Genomic DNA, 25,206 nt, shown 5'->3' with positions numbered 1-25,206 from the left:
TTTTTGGGCTCTGGTCAACCTTTGCCTTTTTGTTCTTCTGAACTCTGTTGGTTTGTCTTTCTAAATATGTCCAGTAACTACAGATTTTAATTCTTTTTAGTCACAAAAATAGGTATTTAGGTGGAAAGAAAATGAATATAGTAGTAAGCAAAGAAAACTGCATGAAAATAACTAGCAGATAACATCTCATTGTCTCTTTTCTCTTTGTGGCTTTTGGTAAGCCATGTGGTGTTAAATTGTGCTTAGTTACCTGTTTGAGTAAATCTGAATATACGGCAAGCTTTTTTACCTATATAGAGTTTTAAAATTAGAATAAGTTGATTTAGAAAATACCTGTGAAATTTCATGGTTTTTTTTTTTTTTTTTTTTTGGTATAGTTATTACATTACTAGAATTTTTTTATGTTGTCATAGTTGGAAGATTTTTTTTTTTTTTTAAGTAGGCTTCATGTCCACTGTGGGATTTGAACTCACAACCCTGAGATCAATGACTCTGAGATCATGAGTCACATGCTTTACTAACTGAGCCAGCCAGGTGCCCCCATAGTTGGAAGATTTAAGGAAGAAGCTTGGGGACAGCAAAGGGGAAGACAGAGAGAGATACTCTTTTTTTCTTACATTCTAGAGCAGGAAAACTGACATTTGTGGTGTTTATTTAAAGTAACGAGAAAAGCCTATAGAACTTAAAACAGCCATGGGTGGCTCAGTGGGTTAAGTGTCCAACTCTTGGTTTTGCCTCAGGTCATGATGTCACAGTCTTGAGACCTTGTCAGGCTCTGTGCTGACAGTGCGGAGCCTGCTTGGGATTCTTTCTCTCTCTCTCTTGTCCCTACTCGTTCTCTCGTGTTCGCTCGCTCGCTCTCTCTCTCTCAAAATAAGTAAATAAACTTAAAAATAAAAGAACTTAGGGGAGCCTGGGTGGCTCAGTCAGTTAAGTATCTGGCTCTTGATTTTGGTTCAGGTCATGATCTCGCAGTTCATGAACTGGAGCCCCACGTCAGGCTCTATGCTGACAGTGCAGAGCCTGCTTGGGATTCTCTTTCCCTCTCTCTCTCTGCTTCTCTCTCTCTGCTTCTCTCTCTCTCTCTCAAAAATAAACATTTTTAAAAATTTTGGAACAATCAGACTCTTCAGCTGTGATGCTGTATTAAGATATGGTGTGATTTATGCTAAAGGCCCTATCTTGTCTAATGTCTTACCTTTGCAATTGAAATAATTTACTTCTTATTGAAAGGGAAATGAAACTTCTTCTTTGGCTAGTATTATTTGTAGACCTCACTTTTATATTTCTTTTACATATATATGTTTTAAAATTTTATTTATTTTAGAGAGAGTGTGCACGTGAGCTGGGGAGAGGGGCATGGGGGGAGGGGAGGGAGAGAGAGGGAGGGAGGGAGGGAGGGAGGGAGGGAGGGAATCAAGCAGGTTCCACTCTCAGCACAGAGCCTGATGTGGGGCTCAATCCCAAGACCCTGGGATCATGACCTGAACCGAAATCAAGAGTTATACACCCAACCAACTGAGCCACTCAGACACTCCTCTTTTATATTTTTGAGTAAATTATATCAAAGTTGTCATAACCCTACTCATTTCTTTCTAATAGTAGACAATTTAAGATTATTTTTCCTGAAGTATATTTTAACAGTAATTAGAATATTGAACACATTCTGGATTTTTACAACAGATACAGTTAAAAGTGCTAAAGAGCTTTTTATTCTATAAAGACCAATTCTGCTAGTCATTTTGTGAACAGTCAAGACGTTCTAGATTACAGTTTACTAGAGGGGGAGTTTAAAAAAATTTTTTTTAATGTTTATTTATTTTTGAGAGAGATACAGAGAGACCGAGTGCAAGCGAGGGAGGGGCAGAGAGAGAGGGAGACACAGAATCTGAAGCGGGCTCCAGGCCCTGAGCTGTCAGCACAGAGCCCGATGTGGGCCTTGAACTCCCGAATAGTGAGATCATGACCTGAGCGGAAGTTGGATGGATGCTCAATAGACTGAGCCATCCAGGTGCCCCAAGGGGGAGTTTTATTCAAATACCCTTTTGTCTGTGATTTAATGAGGAGGCTAGTGGTTGTTAAGTAGGGAGAGAGAATTTTCTTTCAAGTTTATGTAGAAAAATTTCCAAAATTACTGTCATCTTGCAGGCTTGTGAAAGAATATGGACGAAACTGATTATGTGAGAGGGAAGCCATTGGGATTAATAGTGACCATGTATTTTTCATTTCTCTTATTTTACAAGTATGTTTATTTGGAATGTTGATTTGGGGAAGGAACACTCATTTTATTACCTGGCTATACAATTTGCTATGATATATAATGTGCTGGAAATTGTCAGTTATGGCAGTGGTTTTAATATATATACACAAAGTAAAAGTCACTTTCGTTTGTTTTTAAGGTTTTATTTTTTTATGCTTTTTAAAAATTTTAATTTATTTTATTTAATTTATTTTTAATGCTTATTTTGGGAGGGGGAGAGATGAGAAAGAGAGTAGGGGAGGGGCAGAGAGAGAGGGGGACAGAGGACCCAAAGTGGGTTCTGCACTAACAGCAGCCAGCCTGCTGTGGGGCTGGAACTCATGAACTGTGAGATCATGAGCCACCCAGGCCAAGAGGGAGAGGGAATCCCAAGCAGGCTCTGTGCTTTCCGTGCAAAGCCTGACAGAGGGCTGGAACTCATGAACTGTGAGTTCATGACCTGAGCTGAAACCAAGAGTCTGACACTTAACCCACTAAGTCACCCAGGTGCCTCTAAAGAATTTATCTTTAAGTAATCTCTGCACCCAATTGTGGGACTTGAGCTCACCACCACAAGATCAACTGGGCTAGCCATGCACCCTAAAAACCAGTTTTTTTAAGTGCTAAAGGAATTAATAGTTTGTTGGTGATTGTTGTAATGTTTAATCTTAGAGACACATTTGTTGAATTTTTACCATCAAAAGTGATCTCTTATCTATAATAATGAATAGGGAGATAACTTCTGGATTTATTTGGAGATAAAATTTGGTTTTGTTGCGCTGATTCCTCATTCTCAGATGTATTTAGGAGGGCCAAAATAGTTTGTGTTAATCTCAGGAAAAAGTGACACAACAAATCAAACTGTATTTGGGAAACTGGTGTTTAGAAACCATGATATTTCCCTCCAACTCTTCTGTTTGTAGCTGCGTAGGATTGAAGTGAGAGCAGAAATGAAGTTGATTTTATTGCATAATACCAACCTTTCTCCTCTTTGCTGTTTGTACCTGTCAGTTTGAGATGAGTTGCTTAAATTGAAATGAGATTTTTGTTGTTGTTGTTCTTTGTGTAAAGAGAACATACCTGTGCACAGAAACCATTGAAACATAAATTATGCTAGCTAAAATGTGAAAATAGACAATTCAGATGTATATTGATTTGAGGATAACAAGTGAAGTGTATGTTTTGGGAGAATTCATAGGACTTTCAAGGAGGGACAGTAAAGGTTTAAGCCTTTATGAAGCCAAAGTCAAGGATAATAAATATTCTCAGGAGAGATCTTTATTTTTTGTCCCTTACTTTCATATAAAATGAAAATATTTATGCTTATTTTAAACGTAACACCATTGTAGCGCATTTCTTTAAAGTGTATTTGAGAGAGAGAGAGAGAGAGAGCATGTGGAGCAGGAGACGGCAGAGGGAGAGGGAACTCCAAGCAGGCTCCATGCTGTCCACACAGGACCTGACGTGGGACTCAATCTCATGAACCATGAGATCATGACCTAAGCTGAAACCAAGAATCAGATGCTTAACAGACTGAGCCACCCAGGCGCCCTCCATTTTAAGGCATTTTAAATAGCTGATTTATTTATGGATTTCACAACCATTCTTAGCCTGTTTATTTTGTACTTATGCCTCATTTTTACTGTTTTTTATTTAAAAAAATTTCTTCATTAATGTTTCTCTTTTTGAGAGAGAGATCGGGTGAGGGGCAGAGACACACACACTTTCTCTCTCTCTCCCTCTCCCCCCACCCCCTGCCGCCCAGACTCTCAGCTGTTAGCACAGAGCCCGACATGGGGCTCAAACTCAAGAACTGCGAGATCATGACCTGAGCTGAAGTCGGACACTTAACTGACTCAGCCACCCAGGTGCCCCCTTTACTTTTTTAGACAGCTGAAATTACTTTAGATTTCAAAAGGGAGAATGTTTTGCTGAAAGTCAGTATTGTAAATGAAACGTATTCGTTGCCTGTTTCCAATAATATAGTTTTTATCTTGAAATCTTCAACTCTAAAAAAAATTTTTTTTTTAACGCTTTTATTCATTTTTGAGAGACAGAGCGTGAGCAGGGGAGGGCAGAGAGAGAGGGAGACACAGAATCTGAAGTAGGCTCCAGGCTCTGAGCTGTCAGCCCAGAGCCTGATGCAGGGCTCGAACCCACGAACCCTGAGATCATGACCCGAGCTGACATCGGACGCTTAACTGACTGAGCCACCCAGGTGCCCCAAAATTTTGAATTCTTACTTGTGATGAAATTAAATAAAAGCCATCTAGTGGTTTCATTGACTTTATGATTAACTATTCTCCTTGAGATAACGGTATCTACGTTTTTTTTTTCCATAGAAAAAATTGTTTCTTTATTACTAAAATAAAGAAGTATAGATGACAGGTTTTTAAGTTCTTTAAAAAGTTACCAATTTTGGAGGGAGAAGGGTTGGGGGTGGGAAAGGACAGCAAGCATATTAGTGTGTCTGCAATCCTGGAGAAAATTACTAGATTTCAAATACACATAGGGGCCCCTGGGTGACTCAGTCGGTTAAGTGTCCAACTCTTGGTCATCTCATGATTTGTGAGATCGAGCCCCGAGTTGGGCTTTGTGCTGACAGTGCTGAATCTGCTTGGGATTCTCTTTTTCCCTCTCTCTCTCTCTGTCTGCCCCTCCCTAACTCGAGCGCACTCGCTCTCTCTCTCTCTCTCTCTCTCTCTCTCAAAATAAGTAAATATTAAAAAAAATACACATAAAGTCTCCCCATATTTTGAGTGGCTCCATTAAATACCATTACTGTCCAGAAGAACCAACATTTGGTCATTCCCTCTTTAATGCCATTTTGGGGCTATTGAGCAGCATGGAATAAATGTTTACCAGTGTGTGCATTGGAGAGTAAACCCCAGTGAATGAATGTGTGTGTGTGTGTGTGTGTGTGTGTGTGTGTGTGTGTGTGTGTGTGTGTGTATTATTGTAGTATCTTTTTCCATTCCCAGCATCAGTTGAAGAGCCCACATTTTTGAAGCACATTCCTTTCTAAGCTGCAGTATAGTTTGTTTTTTGGGGAAATAAGCTACACACAATCTTCTGTCTTTTGGGGTCATATTAGCTAGCCAGGCCTTTTTTTTAATGTTATTGACTGATTGATTGATCGGAGAGAAAGAGAGCGTGAGTGGGGGAGTGGCAGAGAGAGAGGGAAACCCAGAATCTGAAGCAGGCTCCAGGCTCTGAGCTGTCAGCACAGAGCCCGATGTTGGGCTCGAACTCGTGAACTGTGAGATCATGACCTGAGCCAAAGATGGCTGCTTAACAGACTGAGCCACCCAGGCGCCTACTAGCCAAGCCTTTTTAATGCATAATATGGAAAATGGAGGTGTTTGCTTCCTGATTGCTTTGATGGGCTTAACTTCCATTGTGGAGATCTATAAATAGATTGATTTCCTTTATGGCTTTTCCTCTTTTTATCAAGTATAAAAATTTTAGAGGAGCTTTCCATAGGTAATAGATGTTGTCAGTGTTAGGGTTCTGTATGGAATAGGCAGTTTTGGAAACAAGTGCTAGGCTGATCCATATTTGCTCTGCACTGAGAATCTTGCTTTCACTTAAGATTCCCTGCTACTAGGAGATGAGAACCGGGTAGATTTAACCCTGAGAGCAAATGAGGAGAGCTCATTGTGTGCTGCCTGGGCAGTCAGTGTGCCTGAATGTTGTGAGGAAGGCTAAGAACTGCTTGTTTTTGAGTCAGACCAGCCTAAACTGGAATCATCCAGTTTGAGTTGGCTGCTTGCCACCTCCCAGAGGCTTCCTTATTTTGCCAGAGTTTCTGCCCAGCCCTCAGCCCAGGGGGTGGGGCGGGGACTGCGGAAGTTTCTGGGCTGTGACTGGGCAGGCAGTAGGGAGGAGCAAGCTGTAAAGTGGCTGCCAGTTAAGCCGGTTCATTCCTAGGGGGAGGCCTTTCAGATCCAGTAAGGAGCTTGAGACTAGAAGCTGGTGTGAATGCTGCTGTTTTCAGTGCTTTACCTTTTTTCTCCCTTGCTTTCACTGTAATTTTTTGTCTTCTGCCCTTTAAAAGCCAGGGCTTGACAAACAGCATCTGCCATACCACTGCTTGGGTAATAATGACGTGGTTTGCATTTGGTGATAAAAGCACAATATATTACCCAAAATTTATTTAATTTCCAGAGTTCCCCAGGAATTTGCATTTAGTTAAGTTAGTCTGTTTTAAGTGATGAACTGTCTCTCCCTTACACCTTTTCATTCTTTTCATTTGGGTTGTGCTTGGGGTTTATTTTGATTAATTTGATTGTTAGGTGGAAGAAATGAAAATAGGTTTGGGGGTAAACTTGTGACTCCATATCTTGTGAATTTTAATCTTGAAGTAAACTTTTTAAATGTTGCTTTAAAATTAGCAAAGAGTAATTCAGATTAAAATCCTAAACAACAAATTTTAAAATTAAAAATACTGTGCAGAATTTTGTTTGACTTGGAAGCAAACTCTTTAAAAAAATGTTACGTTTAAATTGCAAATTTTTAGTGTCATAGCTACTTTGCGCATATAAAGAACTTAGCTTTCCTCTTTGAGAAATAAGGGAATTAAGCGATTAAACATGGCCTAATTCCTCATCAGAGAACACCCAGAAGTCACTAAGCCACAAATTAAAGCCTCAAATAAAAGAGTAAGTTTATTTTTGTCTTTGTGGATGCCAAGGCTATATAGAAAATGGAAATTTCCATAACTTTGCTTATGTTTCAGACTTTTGGAATGATATTGAAACCTCTGTTAATCTTTTTTACTTATGGTAAAAGTTTACTTATGGTTGAGGAGTAGTTTTGGTGTTCTTCTCTTTTATCTTTTTTTGGGGTTGTTTACATTTAGAGGTCATTCTCAGAAACCCTGGTATAATTTCACCCTGCCCTGAATAAGGGATCATCCATCACAGATGTAAAGGAAAATGTGCTAATCTCATTTTAAAGTAAATTAAACATTACCATTTTCTGAAGCTCAGAATTTGCCAAGATTTTATTACAAGCACCTTCCCCTATTATATTTTTAAATCTGTGTCTTAGAGTATAAAGTGAAAGATTGCCTTTATAGAGGGTAGTTTTGTGATTACTTCTCTTGTGAGAAAGAGTACCCTCTGGTAATTTATTTACTTAAATTGTGTGATCATTTATTAAATTATATGCTACTAGAGTTTATGCTGCTAGAAATTGTATAAATTGACCTCTGTAGAACATCTTCCTAAATCCACTTTGTACAGTAAATGAACTTTTTCTTCCAGATAAACAAAATAATGAGTGAAATATATTTTAAGATTACTTTGCACAATAGAGTTAGTTTCTCTTAAAAATCTTAGTCATACTCTGAAAATTTTCCTTGGTGCAGAAGAGATTAGAAATATATGCTACCATGAGGGTAGTAAAATATATTCATAGAATCAGGTGGGAAAACATTATATATAGCTCAGTAAAATAGGGTTAGAAATTTTTATTTTTTATTTTTTATTATTTTTAAATGTTTGTTTATTTTTGAGAGACAGAGACAGGGCACAAGTGGGGGAGGGGCAGAGAGAGAGAGGGAGACACAGAATGCGAAGCAGGCTCCAGGCTCTGAGTTGTCAGCACAGAGCCCAGTGTGGGACTTGAACTCACGAGCTGTGAGATCAGGACCTGAGCTGAAGTCGGATGCTTAACCGACTGAGCCACCCAGGTGCCCTGGGTTACACATTTTTGTTTAAATTTGGTTTATTACTTAATAACCATTTGAGGTTTTCTTAATGTCATTAAATTAAAAACTTTTCAACTTGTGTAGAATTGTTGGTATAATCCTGAACAAGGGATGGTGGGTATTTTTGTTTGTTTTAAATCATCAACGAAGGTAGTTTTTTAAAGTGTAAGTGGTAGGTACCCTGGAACTAAGTTCCATTTTTTTCTGCTAATTATGTACTTTCACAAGTAGTTAATTTATGCCTTTAAGAATCACTTTGCCCATTTGTTGGAGCTATCTGGAATTATAATGAGAAATACTTGTGGCTTTATCAAATAACATCTTGGCATTAGTTTTTCATAATGGTTTTTATATATACTATAACAATTATTTTAAAATACTAATCTCTAACTTGTTGCCTATCATAAATGGCATTTCTCTTTAAGGATTCTCATGGCTTTAACATGGTCTCTTATTTAACAGGTGATATGCTTGTTTATTGAGGAGCTTTTTGGTTCTAGAACTAGTTTGCCCAGTGTTGTCCACTGGCCACATGTGGCCTTTGAGCACTTGAAATTTGGTTAGTCTTTGCACCAGTACTGAACTGTGCTATAACATGGACAGACTGCAAAAAACATGCTAAGTGAAAGAAGCCAATATAAAAGGCTGCATACTGTATGATCCTGTTGATATGAAACATCCAGAATAGGTGAACTTATACAGACACAAAGTAGATTAGTGATTACCTACGGCTGGGGGTGGAAGAGAATGGGGAGTAACTGCTAATAGTAATGAGGTGTCTTTTTGGGGTGATGCAAATGTACTAAAGTTACATCATCATGATGATTGCCTAACTCCATAAATATACTAAAAATCATTAGTAGTATTCTTTTAAATGGCTCACTTTTCTGGTGTGAAATTATATCTCAGTAGAACTATTAAAAAATATACACTGAATTTTGAAGATGTAGCCAAAAAAGTATTAGTAATTTTTACATTGACTGCATGTTGAAATAATATTTTGAGTATATATTACATTAAATAAAAAATACATTATTAAGATTCCCGTTTCTTTTTACTTTTTAAATTGTGACTACTTAAAAGTTAAAATTTTTGGTTTGTAGTAAATTTTATTGGACAGCACTGTTGTAGAAGCAGGCTCTATCCAGATTACAGTGTCACAAAGTAATCTGTGCATCCGTTTAGTGCTTTTTGTCATGTTTAAAGAAAAATAGAATACATTCTTTTTATTTTAATTCTAAGAGCCTCTGTGCTCTTTGAAATTATGGACTGATTGATGGAAAAGGTTCTTGGGACTCGCAAGCCTAAAATACAGACTGAACTACTTCCAGATTCCATCCTTAACAAATTTCATTTTGGTCGGGCAAAAATGCATGTTGATTTCCAGGGTGGCTAAGGGTATATTTTAGCTTTTGAAAAAGTTTAATATCTAGACCTCCAAATAGTTTAATCCCCCAAGAAGAAAATGAAATCATTTTAACCAGAGTAATTTTTTTTAATAATTAAAAAAAAAAACACCGTAAGCTTTTGAAAGTAATTTTTAAGTGATGTTTATATTTTTTGATACAGGTTTAAAATGTGTCTATTAACATACAGTGGAATTTGGGTGTTGGAATTAGAATAAGACTCTTTAATAGACACCCGTGTGCTTCTAGACATGATTTATATAACCAGAACTGGGGGAGTTGGTGCTTCTTTGAACATCATTTTCCATGGTGGAGGGGAGGGCAGACTGGCCTCCTGATAGTGCTGTGTCATGGTTGTTGGAGCCATTTGGACTGTAGCTTTTGAGTTTGTTTCCACTGGAAGAAACTGCAGGAGTTGTTTAAGCAGAAAGACTTTAGGCTGGAGTTTCTTTGTAATTTGAAGTCATTAATAAATAAGTAAGTAAGTAAGTAAACCAAATAGTAGATGGCTTTAGGCTTCCTGCTGGGGAATTAGGTGCCCTTCTAACCTCTTGAGTCTGGAACTGCCTTAACAGAGAGTTCAGAAGTGAGAAATAGCACTTCTTTTTTATTCTGGATAGGATAGAGATGTAATTAGCACCAAAGTTCAGTTGGAGAGAGGCAAAACTCAAAGTTCAAATTTACTTGTGGGTTTGGTGAAGGGTACAGCAGTTGCACGTAACCATTTGGAATAAAAAATATTGCAGTTTCACTTAATCTGTGTGCTTTCTCGGTTTATGTGTTTTGAAACATTTTGGTTTTTCAAACAAGAAATACATCTGCTTTTATATACTGCCTATGAGAAAAATCCCCTTTGTTATAATTGACAGTTTGGATTTCTTCCAGTTTGTCCCTTGAATAAGTCATCCCATGGATGTACAAAGACTTTGCTGCCATATAGGATTTCTTGTTCCTTCGGCAGACATGTTATATCTCCTTATAACTTTCAGGGATAAGGCATGTTTTGTTGCTTTTTGCTTTAAGTTACTTGAGTAGCAGATTTTCTGACTCCTAAGGGTTTGCCAAGAACGTAATGACTCTGTGAGCCCAGGCTCTTAGGAATTTAAGCCAAAAGTAATTCCGAGGCAAGGTGTTTGGGACACAGTGACAGTACGTATAAAGATAAGGTTTTTACTTTACCCACTAGTAGCAGTATCTGTCTGTAGCAGCAGAATCTAATCATATATTGGCCCCATACCTCCATCCCCTAAATCTGAACATAAAATTGTAGTCAGCACTTGTGACTAGGTATCTGCTAGTCCATCATCTTAAAAAAATTTTTTTTAATGTTCGTTTATTTTTGAGAGAGAGTGGGGAGGGGGGGGCGCGGAGGGACAGAGAGCAAGGAAGACAGAGGATCCCAAGCAGGCTCCGTACTGTCAGTGCAGAGCTCAATATGGGGCTCAAACTCACAAATGGTAAGACCATGACCTGAGCTGAAATCAAGTCAGACACTTAACTGAGCCGCCCAGGCACCCCCATTTTTTTCCCCAAGACAAGCTAGTCTTTTGTTTTTTAATGTTTGTTTATTTTTGAGAGAGAGACAAAGTGCAAGCAAGGGAGGGGCAGAGAAAGGGAAACACAGAATCCAAAACGGGCTCCAGGCTCCGAGCTGTCAGCACAGAGCCCGATGCAGGGCTCGAATTCACTAACCATGAGATCATGACCTGAGCTGAAGTCAGATGCTTAACCGACTGAGCCACCCAGGTGCCCCTGCACCCCCATCATCTAAAAATTTTTAATTAACTAGGGAATTTTAGGGCCTTGTAAAGTCACCTGATTTTTAGTAATAGTTTATTTTACTTACTTTTTTTTTAAGAATTTTATTTTTTATTTTATTTTAGAGAGCGAGAGGGGGACAGAGGCAGAGAGAGAGAGAGAGAGAATCCCAAGCAAGCTTTGTGGTCAGCATGGAGCCCGACATGAGGCTCCATCCCACAATCCTGGGATCATGACTTGAGCTGAAATAAAGAGTTGGACGCTTAACTGACTGACCCACTCAGGCACCCCTACAATTCCATTTTTTTTTTTTTTAATTTTTTTTTTTTTTTAACGTTTATTTATTTTTGAGACAGAGAGAGACCGAGCATGAGTGGGGGAGGGTCAGAGAGAGGGAGACACAGAATCTGAAACAGACTCCGGGCTCTGAGCTGTCAGCACAGGGGCCCGATGCGGGGCTCGAACTCACGGACCGCGAGATCGTGACCTGAGCCGAAGTGGGCGCTCAACCGACTGAGCCACCCAGGCGCCCCTACAATTCCATTTTTTAATGTATCAATAGTTTTTCTCAGTAAGTATCCTATATTTAAATAATTTAGACAACTTTTCATTACCTTTGGTTCTAAAGAGCTTAATTTATCATTGATACAGTTGAGCGCATAGTGCTTTCCCCATGTCTTTTGCAGTAGTTGCAGAATCACCAGTTAGAGCTAACTTATCCCTCTGAAATGATTTCTGAGGAACTTTACCTGGATCAACCAGGTTGTGAGACCCTTTGATTTAGCAGAGCTTTATTGACAGCAAGCAGCAGGTATCCTGTTTCATTGACTGGTTTGGAACCTCTCATCTTTTTCTAAGGCATAAAGAGAACTGTTCACTTTGTATTTTACTTTTTAGGTCGTATGTGTATGTGGCAAAATAACATAATATTTACCATTTAACTTTTTTTTTTTTTTTTTAAAGTAATTTCTATCTCTACACCCAGCCTGGGGCTTGAACTTGTGACCCCGAGATCAAGAGTTGTCATGCTCTACTGACTGAGACAGGCATGTCCCTCCCACCCATTTTAACCATTTTTAAGTGTGTAGTTTCAGCGTACATTTACATTGTTGTGCAACCATCACCACCATCCATCTCCATAACCTTTTTATCTTTCCAAACTGAAACTCCATATCCCTTCAGCAGTTTCTAATTCTCCCTCCCCCAGCCCCTGGTAGCCACCATTCTGCTTCCTGTCTCTATGAACGTGACTATGTTTGATATCTTCTGGGAGTGGAATCATAAAAGATTTGTCCTTTTGTGACTGGCTAATTTCATTTAGCGTAATGTCCTCAGGGTTCATTCAGGTTAACTTTTTTTGAGTTATAGTTTCCGTCTAGTCTTTCTATGAGCATTCAAGTTCCTCCCTTTCAAAGGCTGAATAGTGTTCAGTTTTATGTTGATATTATCCTTTGTTTAACCAGTCCTCTTTTGATGGACACTTTGGTTGCTTCCTTCTACTTTTTGGCTGTTAAACATGCTATGGGGTGTGTGGGTGGCTGTCAGTTAAGCATTCAACTTGGGCTCAGGTCATGATGTCACGGTTCGTGGGTTCCAGCCCTTTGTCAGGCTCTGTGCTGGCAGCCTGGAGCCTGCTCCAATTCTCTGTCTCCCTCTCTCTCTGCCCCTCTTCTGTTTGTGTGCATGCAGTCTCTCTCTGAAAAATAAATAAATAAACGTTAAAAAAAAAAAAAAAACATGCTCTGAATGTGTGTGTACAAGTATCTCTTGGAGTCCCTGTTTTCAGTCCTTTTTTAAGTCCGTTCTCATTTAAGGAATTTTACATGTAATTCCTTCCACTGCCAATCACCTTAGTTCCTCCAAAGTCAAAATCCTAATCTTCAAAACAGCCCTATTGCTTATTTATTTATTTATTGATTGATTGATTGATTGATTGATTGATAAGATTTTATTTTTAAGTAATTTCTACACCCACCGTTGGGCTCCAACCCATGACCCCAAGATCAAGAGTTACATGCTCAGAACCAGCCAGGTGCCCTTGAAAGATTTTAAGTTTTAAAAAACTTTTTATATATATGTATATGTTTTATTTCAGAGAGAGAACGCATGAGCAGGGGAGAGGGGGAGAGGGAGAGAGTCTTAAAGCAGACCCGATGCTCAGTGCAAAGCCTGACACAGGGCTCAATCCCACCCTGGGATCATGACCTGAGCCAAAATCAAGAGTTGTTCGCTAAACTGACTAAGCCACCCAGGCACCCCTGATTTCATTTTATTTTATTTTTTAACCCCTGATTTTATTTTTAAGTAATCTGTGCACCCATCGTGGGGCTCGAACTGACTGAGCCAGCCAAGCACCTCCAAAACAGCCCCTTTTTAAAAAGAACTTTGGTTCAGTCCCCAGTTGTCACTGTTACTCCACAGTTCTTTCAGTTGGGCTTCTTTGATCTCCAGTTGAATACGGTCATACTTCAAAAATACCCCACTTGTAACCTTTGGGATCTAATTTTTTTATACTTTAGGACCCTAGAAGTCAAAGTGTAGGAAGTAGTATATTAATTGATATTTTGGCAAATGACCTAAAATTACTATTCTTGGTTTCTAATATTGAAAAGTCTTGTTACTTCCACTCTCCTTCATGAGCCTCGCAGAAAATATTACAGGTCCCATTTCACCACTGCAGTAAACCTGCTTGTTTCCAGTTCTTTTGGCTATATACCCGGAAGTAGAATTGCTGAATCATATGCTAATTGCACTTTTGAGGAACTGCCATACTGTTTTTTTTTTTATGGTGTCTGTAACCATTTTGCCTTCCCATCAGCAGTGCATAAGGGTTCTGATTTCTTTTCATTCTTGTCAACATAGTTATATTGTTTTTTTTTATAATAGTCATCCTAATGAGTGTGAAGTAGTATCTCATTGTGGTTTGATTTGAATGTCTCTAATGATTAGTCGTGTTGAGTATCTTTTCATGTGCTTTTTGGCCATTTGTGTATCTTCTTTGGAGAAATGTCTATTCAAGTTCAAAGGTGCCCTTTTTTGCATCTGATTTTTTTTTTTTTTTTTTTTTTTGCTGTTCTATTGTTTTTAAAGGCAAGTTTAAACTTTTTATTTTTTTAATGTTTATTTTTTCACGTGTGCTTATTCAGCTTTATTGAGCTGTAAGTGACAAATAAAATTGTAGTATATTTGAAGTATATAAAGTGATTTGATATATGTGTACATTGTGAAAGGATTCCCACATTTGACTTGACTTAATTAACACATCCATCACCTCACATATTTACCTTCTCTCCCTCTCTCTCTCTCTCTCTCTCTCTCTCTCTCTCCCCCTCTCTCTCTCCCTCTCTCTCTCTCTCTCTCTCCCTCTCTCTCTCCCTCTCTCTCTCCCTCTCTCTCTCTCTCTCTCTCTTTCTCTTTTTTTCCTTTGGTGAGAACACTTACATTCTACTCTCGGCAAGTTTCAGTTACACAATACTATAGTGACCAGGTTATACTTCAGATCCTCAGAACTTATTCATCTTACAACTGAACGCTTGTGTTCTTTGCCAACCTCTCTCCACTTCCATCACCCTCCTGGCAACCACCATCTCTGTTTATGTGGGTTTTTTCCTTTAGTTCCACAAAAAGGGATACCATGCAGTATTTGTCTTTATCTGACTTATTTCACCCAGCACAATGACCTCTAGGCCCACCAGTGTTATTACAAATGGCAGGATTTGCTTCTTTTTAAAGACTGAATAGTATTCCATTGTAGATTTAGAGATATACATACAGATATCTCCATAATGTTTTTGTTTTTGGTTGTTTTTTTTTTTGTTTGTTTGTTTGTTTGTTTTTTTGACAGTGTGAGTGCGGAAGGACCAGAGAGAGAGGGAGACAGAATCTGAAGCAGGCTCCAGGCTCTGAGCTCAGCACAGAGCTTGATGTGGGGCTCAAGCTCACAAACTGTGAGATCATGACCTTAGTTGAAGTTAGATGTTTTAACTGACTGAGCCACCCAGGAGCCCCATAAAGGCAAATTTAACATGTCTTGGGCGCCTGGGTCGCTTACTAGTGTCCAACTCTTGGTTTCGGCTCAGGTCATGATCTCACGGTTCTTGAGCTCGAGCCCTGCTTGGGATTCTCTGTTTCCCTCTCTCTGCTCCTCCCCCACTTGCTCTCTCTCTCTAGCTCTCAAATAAATAAACTTGAAAAGAATAAAATGTCTTCAAGTTTATAAAACAAAATACCCCATTAAGCTCTTTATTCAAATAGAAGTTTTACCAATTCTTCTGAACATGGTACTTTGGTGGGGAAAAAATCTGATTGTGATACTAAACCACCACCCTGAATCCCTAGGTTGAGAGTAAAGAAAGCTATTGAACTAAGAAACCATTTTAATATGAATAGAATATTTTCCATTGATGTAAACCTTACTAGAATATGGGATGCAGTATTGTATATTTCACCCATTATTTACATGAAGAAAACAGTTTTTCTACAAGAATTGTGACTCTGTTATTGACATGATGCACATATTGTAAAAAGCTGTTAGCAGTTTCTCTTTTTATCATGTTTTCTAAAATTGAGTGACAGCTTCTTGAGTAGTCTAATTTTCAGAAATTGACCTTTTTTTCCTTCATTTTTTTTCTGTAAGTTTTGGAATTCAAATATTTTTATGAAGTAATAGTAATAAGAACAGTTCCTTTAAAGGGTCCCATGTTTGAATTGGAGCTTAAAATTAGCATGTTGGGTTTTCAAAAAAAGGGAAAGTAGTTAAAGAATGTAGGCAGGGGTTTTCAATGTTGGACTATTCACTGCTCATGGATAATCCTTTTTCGTGGGGCTCCCCTATGCACTGTAGAATGTTTAACAGCATCTTTGGCCTCTGTGCACGAGATGGAAGTAATAACCTCATCCCCATCCACAGTTATGACCACCAAAAATGTCCCACGGTCGAGGTAACAGGATGCATGAAATGCATGCAGTGTTTTTGTTTTTATAGATCTCTGTGATTTTTCAGTCAGGTTATTAGTGTTTACAGTTCTGGAACCTGGGGCGCCTGGGTGGCTCAGTCGGTTAAGCATCTGACTTCAGCTCAGGTATGATCTCATGGTTTGTGAGCTCAAGCCCCGTGTTGGGCTCTGTGCTGATCAGCTCAGAGCCTGGAGCCCGCTTCAGATTCTGTGTCTTCCTCTCTGTCTGTCCCTCCCCCGCTTGTACTGTCTGTCTCTCTCAAAAATAAACAGTCCAGACAGTGCACTCTGCTGAACAGTGCAGAGCCTGCTTGGGATTCTCTCTCTGCCCCTGCCCCACTCTTGCTCTCTCAAAATAAATACATAAATTAAAAAAAAAAAAATTAAAGTTCTAGAAACTTAGAACAGCCATTATTTTTTTAATTTTTTTTTTTTTTTTTTTACATTTATTTATTTTTGAGATACCGAGCACAAGTTGGGGAGGGGCAGAGAGAGAAGGAGACAGAGAATCCAAAGCAGGCTCCAGGCTCTGAGCTGACAGTGACACATTGAAGAAAAAAAGAAATAACCTTGTAGAGTTTGCTCCAAAGTAATATTTTATCAGAAATTTCATTTTGGGGCACCTGGGTAGCTCAGTTAGGTTAGGCATCTGACTCATGGTCTCAGCTTAGGTCATGATCTCACAGTTTGTGAGTTTGAGCCCCATTTTGGGCTCTGCACTGATAGTGTGCAGCCTGATTGGGATTCATTTTCATTCATTTTCATTCATATTCATATTCCCCCCACCCCCCATACTTGTGCTCAGTCACTCTCAAAATAAACTGTAAAATATTTCACAAATTAAAAAAATAGAGGGGCGCCTGGGTGGCGCAGTCGGTTAAGCGTCCGACTTCAGCCAGGTCACGATCTCACGGTCCGTGAGTTCGAGCCCCGCGTCAGGCTCTGGGCTGATGGCTCAGAGCCTGGAGCCTGTTTCCGATTCTGTGTCTCCCTCTCTCTCTGTCCCTCCCCCGTTCATGCTCTGTCTCTCTCTGTCCCAAAAATAAATAAACGTTGAAAAAAAAAAAAAATAAAAAAATAAAAAATAAAAAATAAAAAAATAGAAATTTCATTTTACTCTTTGATACTGAGTTTAGTTAATACCTTCATTTTATGGAGCTTGGTGTGCTTTCCTAGGTATTAATTTCATTCATTTTCACAATTCCAATCTGTAATTTCTTACAGGCACATCCATTACGTATCGGGTACCATACTAGGTTCTGTGTTTGCAAAGATGAATTCATTATTGGTCTTTCAAAAATGAGTAGCTACAATATAGAGTGAAGTTTGAGGTAGACGTTATAGTAAAAGTAAGAAACCAGTGAATGTAGTGGGGTGGAGCGGGATGTCAGGAACAGCTACAGAGAAGACGGTTAACATTGGAGCTGATTCTTGAAGGCAGGGCAGGCAAGGAGGGACAGGAAGGTGTCTTCAAGGGGCGCCTGAGTGACTCAGTTGATTGAACATCCCACTGTTGATTTTGGGTCAGGTCACAATCGCAGGGTCGTGGGATCAAGCCCTGCCTTGGGCTTCAAGCTGAGCGTGGAGCCTTCTTAAGATTCTCTCTCCCCTGCTCACACTCTCTGTCTCTCCAAAAAACAAAAAAAAGAAAGAAAAAAAATTAAAAAATAAAAGTGCCTTCAACAGGAATGGTATGGGCAATAGCTCTTATGTGCTTGCTGTATGCTAGGCATAGTGCTTATGCCTTTTATAATCATTAACTTGTTAAACCCTTACCACAACCTTCACAAGTATCACCGTTTACATTACAAGAAAATTAAGGAGTAGAGAGGAAGTAATCTAATCAATGACTTAATGTCTAATAAGAAAAAAAAGATACCCATGACTAGAAACTGATATATTGCTCTTTTTTTTTTTAAGATTTTGTTTTTGAGTAATCTCTACACCCAGCTTGAGGCTCAAACTCACAACCCCAGAGAGTTGCATGCTCTACTGACTGAGCCATCCAGGTGTCCCCTAATACATTGCTCTTATATGGATAGATGATTAGTGGGTGGGGTAAGAGGGTCAAGACAAGGGAGTGAGAAGGATCAGGCAGAAAATTAGTGTGGGTCCAAGTTGTAAAGGATCCTCTCTCCCTTGTTGAAGAGTGTGGACTTTATGCTATAGGTATTTGGGAGCTATCAGAGATGAGTGGCTGGAGGTAGGTGGTGTAGCATAGACCCCTAGAGTTAGCAGGACCTTTGAAGGCCATGAGATCCGGTAACTCACTAGCTGAATTAAAGCTGAGAGAGACAAAAAGAGGTATCTTACTCTAGACCACACAGTTGAGTATTTCTTTCCCCTTTCTTATAAAAAGCAGAGTTATAATACTGAGGTTAACTCAGGTACATTAGAAGTGGTAGAGTTGAAAAATGGAATTGGGATCACATCAGACTGCCTATTAAACTAGTGGCTTTTTTGTTTTTTGTTTTTGTTTTGTTTTACTTCCTGGGCTCAGGATCCTTCTATATTCTGAAAGTATTATCTTTTGTTTATTGTAGTATTTATTGACATTTGCCATATTCGAAATTAAGACTTTTAATTGGAAACTTTTGTTTTTTATTTCATTTGATATGACTTTCTCACTCTCTCTTTCTCTCAGTAATTTGAGCAAAAATCAGTTTAAATTGGTCAGTGCCAAACCAGAAGTGCTTAGGATTGCTCCACCAACAGGAGGTAGGGTAAGGCTTTTAATAGAGAAAAGGTGTGGAAGCAAAGCAAGGAAATCATTTGATCAGTTGTATCTTTGCATTTGCCTTATTTGGAAAAGCTTCCTTGTCTGTTTGTGATGGGCTTTCTATTTGATTTCTTAACCTTGAGGCATGTACAGGCTTAGGTTTTGGTTTGCTTACATAGCCTGTTTAAGGTATTAGAACCACCTCAGTCTAATGGCCTCCTTCTTTAATGAATTTAACAACTCCCCTCCCCACCCCCCACTTTTGGTCATCCTCTAATAAGTGACAGTGGAACTAAAAATTTAGTATTAATGCCACTCTCACTAAAACCCATAGGTTGTGAAGTCAAGTCCATGAAAGAATTGTTTTTGCTGTTCATTTTGGTGTTGCATCTCATTTCTGTTTCTCCAAGCATGGTGAGACCATCTGATGTGCTGCTGATGGCTATAAACATGAATTTAAGACCCTTGAGAGAATATATATAGCCCATTAGGGAGACAGCAATAATGACTGTCAGTTGTATAATGCCAAAGATTGAAATATGCTCCTTAGGACCCTATGAGCCAAACCGGTTGAAGTCAAATAAATTAAAAAATGTACCTGGAGGGGCATCAGCCTGTTTTAGCTAGGTGGCCTGTTTGTTAATTTCTGATAGGTGCTGTGATACCAGAGGTGTTGATCCAGGTACAAGCAAAAAGTACCTGTGTGGTACTTTGCTGTGGTACACTGTTCAGCCCATAAGTAATCTAAAGCAATTCTGTTATCTCAAACCACCTTAGGAAGAAATTCTAAGGACTTTTATTGTGCAGTTTTGTGGCCTTAGTGATAGATTTAGTGACAATCGCCAGAGTTAAGGAACATTGTCTTCCTGTGCATTGACAGAGAAAAGGCAAGTAGGGTCAAAAGCAAAAGAAAAGCAAAAAGCAAGAAAAGGCAAAAGGAATAAAGGTTTCATGTTGGAGATGAAGATCTTCATCCCTGATCCTAGGGGAGCTGTTCACCTCAAGATGATGTCTGCTTCTGGGGAGGAACTTCCCTAGCCAATTTTATTTTTATTTTTATTTTTATTTTTTTTTTTTTTAATTTTTTTTTTAACGTTTATTTATTTTTGAGACAGAGAGAGACAGAGCATGAACGGGGGAGGGTCAGAGAGAGAGGGAGACACAGAATCGGAAGCAGGCTCCAGGCTCTGAGCCATCAGCCCAGAGCCCGACGCGGGGCTCGAACTCACAGACCCGTGAGATCGTGACCTGAGCTGAAGTCGGAGGCTTAACCGACTGAGCCACCCAGGCACCCCCCTAGCCAATTTTAGAGCTTCAGCTGGTGTGATACAACTATTTTTTAAAACCAAAAATAGTGAGATGACTGGTGTTTTTTTATTTATCTTTGCTAATCTCTTTAAAGTCTGGTTTAAGTAGATAGATTCTCATAACTACTTCTAGTGCTCGCTTCAGCAGCACATATACTCATAACTACTTCTGTATTCAGCCTGTTATTATAATTTGTGTGTGTGTGAAGTATATGAAGATCTGGCCTCACACAGATGTGTAATTGAAGTAAGGAGGACCTCACAGACCCCCTGAAAGGATACTGGGACCCCCATTGAAAGAACTGCTGCACTAAAAAACCATGATTATCTTGAACATTTGGACCTATGAGACATCGGATACAGAGGGGTTATTACCTGGTGTGGTAACACATCCCATTTAAGTAAGAAATTATATGATTTTCCCCTTCATTTCATGGAAGCATGAGGACAGTGGGCACGTTTTGAATTGCCAAAGCCTGATGAAAAAGCTGCATTTTGCATCTTTTTCCTTACTGATTCAAGCTTGTATATTATGTAGAGAGAAAATTATTAGCTATCTGATAGAAGAGAGGTGGTTGGAAAATTGTCACTTGAGATTATATCTGCATTTAACAAATAGACCCTCTTAACTGTTTTAATTGCAGAGTTTTCTAGTTGCTTTAATTGCTCCTTTTTCCATTTATGCCAGATTTTTGTTTCTTAATTTGGTTAAATGTTTTTTAATCTTTGAGCTTTCAAAAAGCCAACATAGGGGTGCCTGGGTGGCTTAGTAGGTTGAGTGTCCAACCCTTGATTTCGGCTTAGCTCGTGAGGTTGAGCCCCACCTCGAGCGTGGAGCCTGCATGAGATTCTGTCCCTCTGCCCTTCTTCCCTGTTTGCGTGTTCTCTCTCTCTCTCTCTCTCTCTCTCTCTCTCTCTCTCTCTCCCTCTCTCCCCCCCCCCAAATTAAAAAAACAAAACCAACATAAGTAAATATTTATAATAATCAAGTGTTTACAAATACAGGGATACAGATGTTGATGTCTGTCATTAGATGCTACTCTTATGTAAGAGCAAATTTAGCCCTGAGTCATTTTATAAATAGTATACCCAGTGCCTTGACATTTTCAGTGTTAAGAGTCAAGTGTTCACTGTACTTCTGTGTATAAAATGGCTGTAGGAATAGGGATAGTTGATTATTGGACACTGTAATTTGGGGTTAATGAATCCTGGCATCCCAGATTCTGTTCTCTTAATGTTATATCGAGGTCCTGAGCTACTGCCCTCGGCCAGAGGGCCTTGTCCCTTCCCTGGAAGCCTAGGCCCTGTAGACACAGCAAGGGGAGACCTGTGCGATGGGGATTCTAGAGCTGCAGGTGCCACTCCCCACACAGGGGCATGGTTCACTGATGTGGATACCTGCATTGGAGCAGAGCTGGTCCAGCTGGGTGAGGCAGTTGGAGGGAGGCAACAGGGTTCCAGCAGGGCTCAGGGAGGTGGGCTTCTCCTCAAGCGGTGGCCTCCATGCAATGGATAGGGCACCCTGTCACAGGTTCTTACCTGGGCACTAACCAGTATCTTCCATATAGTTGTGTTGGTAGGCCACCTGCTTTCATGTACTCCTAATCATTGCTCGTACAACTGCATTGCCAGCTCAGGTGCCCTTTAGTACACCTTTATGTTCATTTCTTTTTATCTGTTTCCTAATAAATTGCCTTTTGTAATTTTTGCATTTTATTTTCCCTTTTATTGGTAAAACATGGTTCCTATAAAATAAAGATACTTACCATTAAAAAAAAAAAGAATTGTCAAGTAACTAGTTGTTTGTTGTATTTATTCATTGTGGAAATTTTTAGATCTACTTCTTAGTTTTCTTAGTAATCTTAGTGAAAAATTCTGTGCACATGTAAGAAGTAATTTAGCCTACTTAGATGTTTAAGAACAGTGTAACTAGATTTCTTTTAAACTGTGGGTTATTTTTTTTTCCCAGTTCTACCATTTAGATGTTGAATTGTAATATTAGTGTTGAGGGCACCTCGGTGGCTCAGCCGTTGAGCATCCGACTTCATGATCCACAGTTTGTGACTTTGACCTCCACATCAGGCTCACTACTGTCAGCATGGAGCCTGCTTTAACCCTCTGTCCCCCACTCCTCTCTCTGCCCCTTCCTTGCTCACAGTCTGTCAAAAATAAATAAACATTAAAAAATCTAATATTGATGTTGAAAATGTAATATTGATGTGGCTTTATGAATTTAAAATTCACTTCCTTAAAACTTAGCTGATAATATCACTACTACTTTAAGACAATTTAGATTGGAATAGATTCTGACTAACTACTTTTGGCTTTCAAGAAAGCTTTGGTGAACGTTGTGATTCTTCACTTTTGTTTTTTGTTTTTTGTTTTTTTAATGTCTATTTATTGATTTATTTATTTATTTATTTTTGAGAGAGTGTGAGTGGGGGAGAGGCCGAGAGAGAGGAAGACAGAGAATCCGAAGCAGGCACCTTGCTGTCAGTGCAGAGCCCAACATGGGCCTCAAACCCACAAACTCTGAGATCATGACCTGAGCTGAAGTCAGATGCTTAACCGACTGAGCCCCCCAGGGCCCTGGTGATTCTTTAGTTTTAGCAAAATCATGAAAATAAGAATTTTCTAAAAATTAAAAACACAGCTTTGGGGCACCTGGGTGGCTCAGTTGGTTGAGCGTCCGACTTTGGCTCAGGTCACGATCTCACCATTCCCGAGTTCAGGCCCCATGTTGGGCCCCGCGTCGGGCTCTGTGCTGACAGCTCGGAGCCTGGAGCCTGCTTCCGATTCTGTGTCTCCCTCTCTGTCTCTGTCTCGCCCCCTCTCGTGCTCTCTCTCTCTCTCTCAAAAATAAAATAAAACATTTAAAAAGAAAATTTAAAAAATGACACAGGCTTCTGGGCATTTGGGCCTTCTGTCAATTTAGTAGAACTGAAAAATATTCGGGGGTCTCAATTTGTGCCCCGTTTTGATTCATGATCTTAAAATCTATCGTACATTTACCAGACCACACTGGAAATGCACATTGCAGATTAGGTTAGCATACTGAAATGTGAACTCAAAAGTTGAATCGTTTTCTCATTTTGTAAGGTTTTGTAAAGATTTAAAAACCTTTCCCTTTTGTAGTTACCACTTCAAATTGGTCAGCAGATAATTCTGCCAGTTAAATTCTACATCTTGTTTCAAAATTAGTGTGGTAGCAGGGAATTCACCAAAATTGCGATGGCATTTATGACAAATCTAATTTCTATCATTATTTTGTACTTTAAAGTCATTGTTCCCATTGGTCACCTTGTTTTCCATTTTTACAACACAGACTTATCTAGACCTTGGTTTTTGTTGCCTCATGATTGTTTCAATGGCAGAAATTCTACTCTTACCCATATTTGTTTACCCACTGTTGCTAAGGAATTTTTGGTGTTTATAATATCAGTAGAATTGTAATTATTTTCCTTAATGGTTTTTTTTTGTGATTCATTGGAATTAAGTTGATAAGTCATAACATATTCTATACTGTAATCAAATGGTCGCCTAGTCAGTAATCTTGTATTACTTGGAGTACTTAATACATAAGACAAGCCTTTTTTCCCTTCTGTGCTAAAAATAGAAGATTACTTTTATTAACCCTTAATTTGAATGAACATCACTTGGTGCTAGTAGCCCTGCTTTTACTGAATGATCTAGGAAAAAAATTATTTTTACAGGGAAAACTGAAGCCTAGTCATGTATAGGAGGCCTGGCTGTGACAATCTGCGGTTCTGTCTTGAGACTTCTATCCCTAGTAGTTCGTATTTTGTAACTCAGATACGTCCTTTTGGATCTTACTGGCTTTGGTTTATTTCTGTTTCAAACTTACGGGTGCTCTGATAACCTAATCAAGCTTTCATTTTTGCCTTAGCACGTGAGAGCTAAGTAAAAATGCTGTGTATGTTCTTAGTTATAGTACTCTGTTTTCTTACAGCATTTCTTAATTTTTAAAAAAGCAAAGGCAAATTTGCCTTAGTTCCTTGGTTGGATTTACTTATCTGGCTGGTTTAGAGATTGTATTGGCTGTGAGAGCTGCAGTTTTAGCCCAAATGACAAAAACTATCAGGTCTTCCCTCTAGTGTGTTCGAGGTGGATTAACCACCCCCCTCCCACCAGAGTTATTTGCTTAAAAGATAAGGCTTCCACAGTAGGGAGGGGGAGTATGAAGCAAAATTTCAGAAACCTGTAAATAGCTTTTTTATTAATATATTTGAGATGTTAGAACAAAACCATGGCAGTCTTTGCTCGTCTGGTGCTAAAAAGAGACTTTCCTATTATTCATACAGATCTCAGACATAATAAATTTGTTTCGGTATATCTCTCTCTTAATCTGAATGTGGTAATGTTTTCTCCTTGTCTTTCAACTGTCTCCCCCTTTGAGGATTGTATCAAACTGAAGAGTAATAAATTCAATTTCATTGACTCCTTTCTCACATTTCTTACAGAGAAAAGAGCTTAAACCAACAGGACTCAAGTAATTTACGTAGTATTTCATTAGTCCCTCAAATATTTAAAAATTAAAATACCTAGGAAATTATTTTGGATGTTTTTGTTTTCTTCAAAATTAATATGTCCCTGAGATGGCGGTGGTGGCAGTAGCAGCAGCGGTAGTAGTAACGACAGTAGTAGCAGCAAGGCCACTTTGTTTGTTGATTGCTGTCAGAGTAGAAACTCAGTAAACCTGTGGGTTATTTTACTTCATAACCCTGCAAGATAGGTACTTCTATTATTTCCATTTTGCAGATGTGGAAACTAAGGCTTAGCAAGAGGTGAAGTTACTTGTCCAAGGATATGTGCTCTACATCTAAGTCAGGATTTGAATTGCAGTCTCTGAATCCAAAACCCATATATTCACCATGGTTTTAAAAAAGAAAAAAAAAAAAAAGGAATTTTTTTCTCTCTTCCAACTCCCTTCCTCCCTTCCTCCCTTCCTTCCTTTTGGAGAGAGCACTAAGGGGGGAGAGGGGTAAAGGGAAAGAGGGCGAGAGAGACAATCTCAAGCAGGCTCCACATGGAGCCCAACACAGGGCTTCATCCCACAACCCTGGGATCATGACCTGAGCCCCTGTCCAA

General features: G+C 39.1%; 1 protein-coding gene across 4 annotated transcripts in view; it reads left to right on the top strand.

The window, feature by feature from the left end:
- The window catches only part of SPEN (spen family transcriptional repressor), a 101,211-nt gene that overhangs the window by 47,660 nt on the left and 28,345 nt on the right, over positions 1 to 25,206 (top strand). The gene's annotated exons all lie outside the window — the stretch shown is intronic.

This window comes from Panthera onca, chromosome C1 (genome assembly GCF_046562875.1).
Source record: "Panthera onca isolate mPanOnc1 chromosome C1, mPanOnc1 haplotype 2, whole genome shotgun sequence".
In the NCBI taxonomy this organism is placed as follows: Eukaryota; Metazoa; Chordata; class Mammalia; order Carnivora; family Felidae; genus Panthera; species Panthera onca.
Note: the sequence above shows the minus strand (reverse complement) of the source record. Positions and strands in the feature narration are given on the sequence as shown.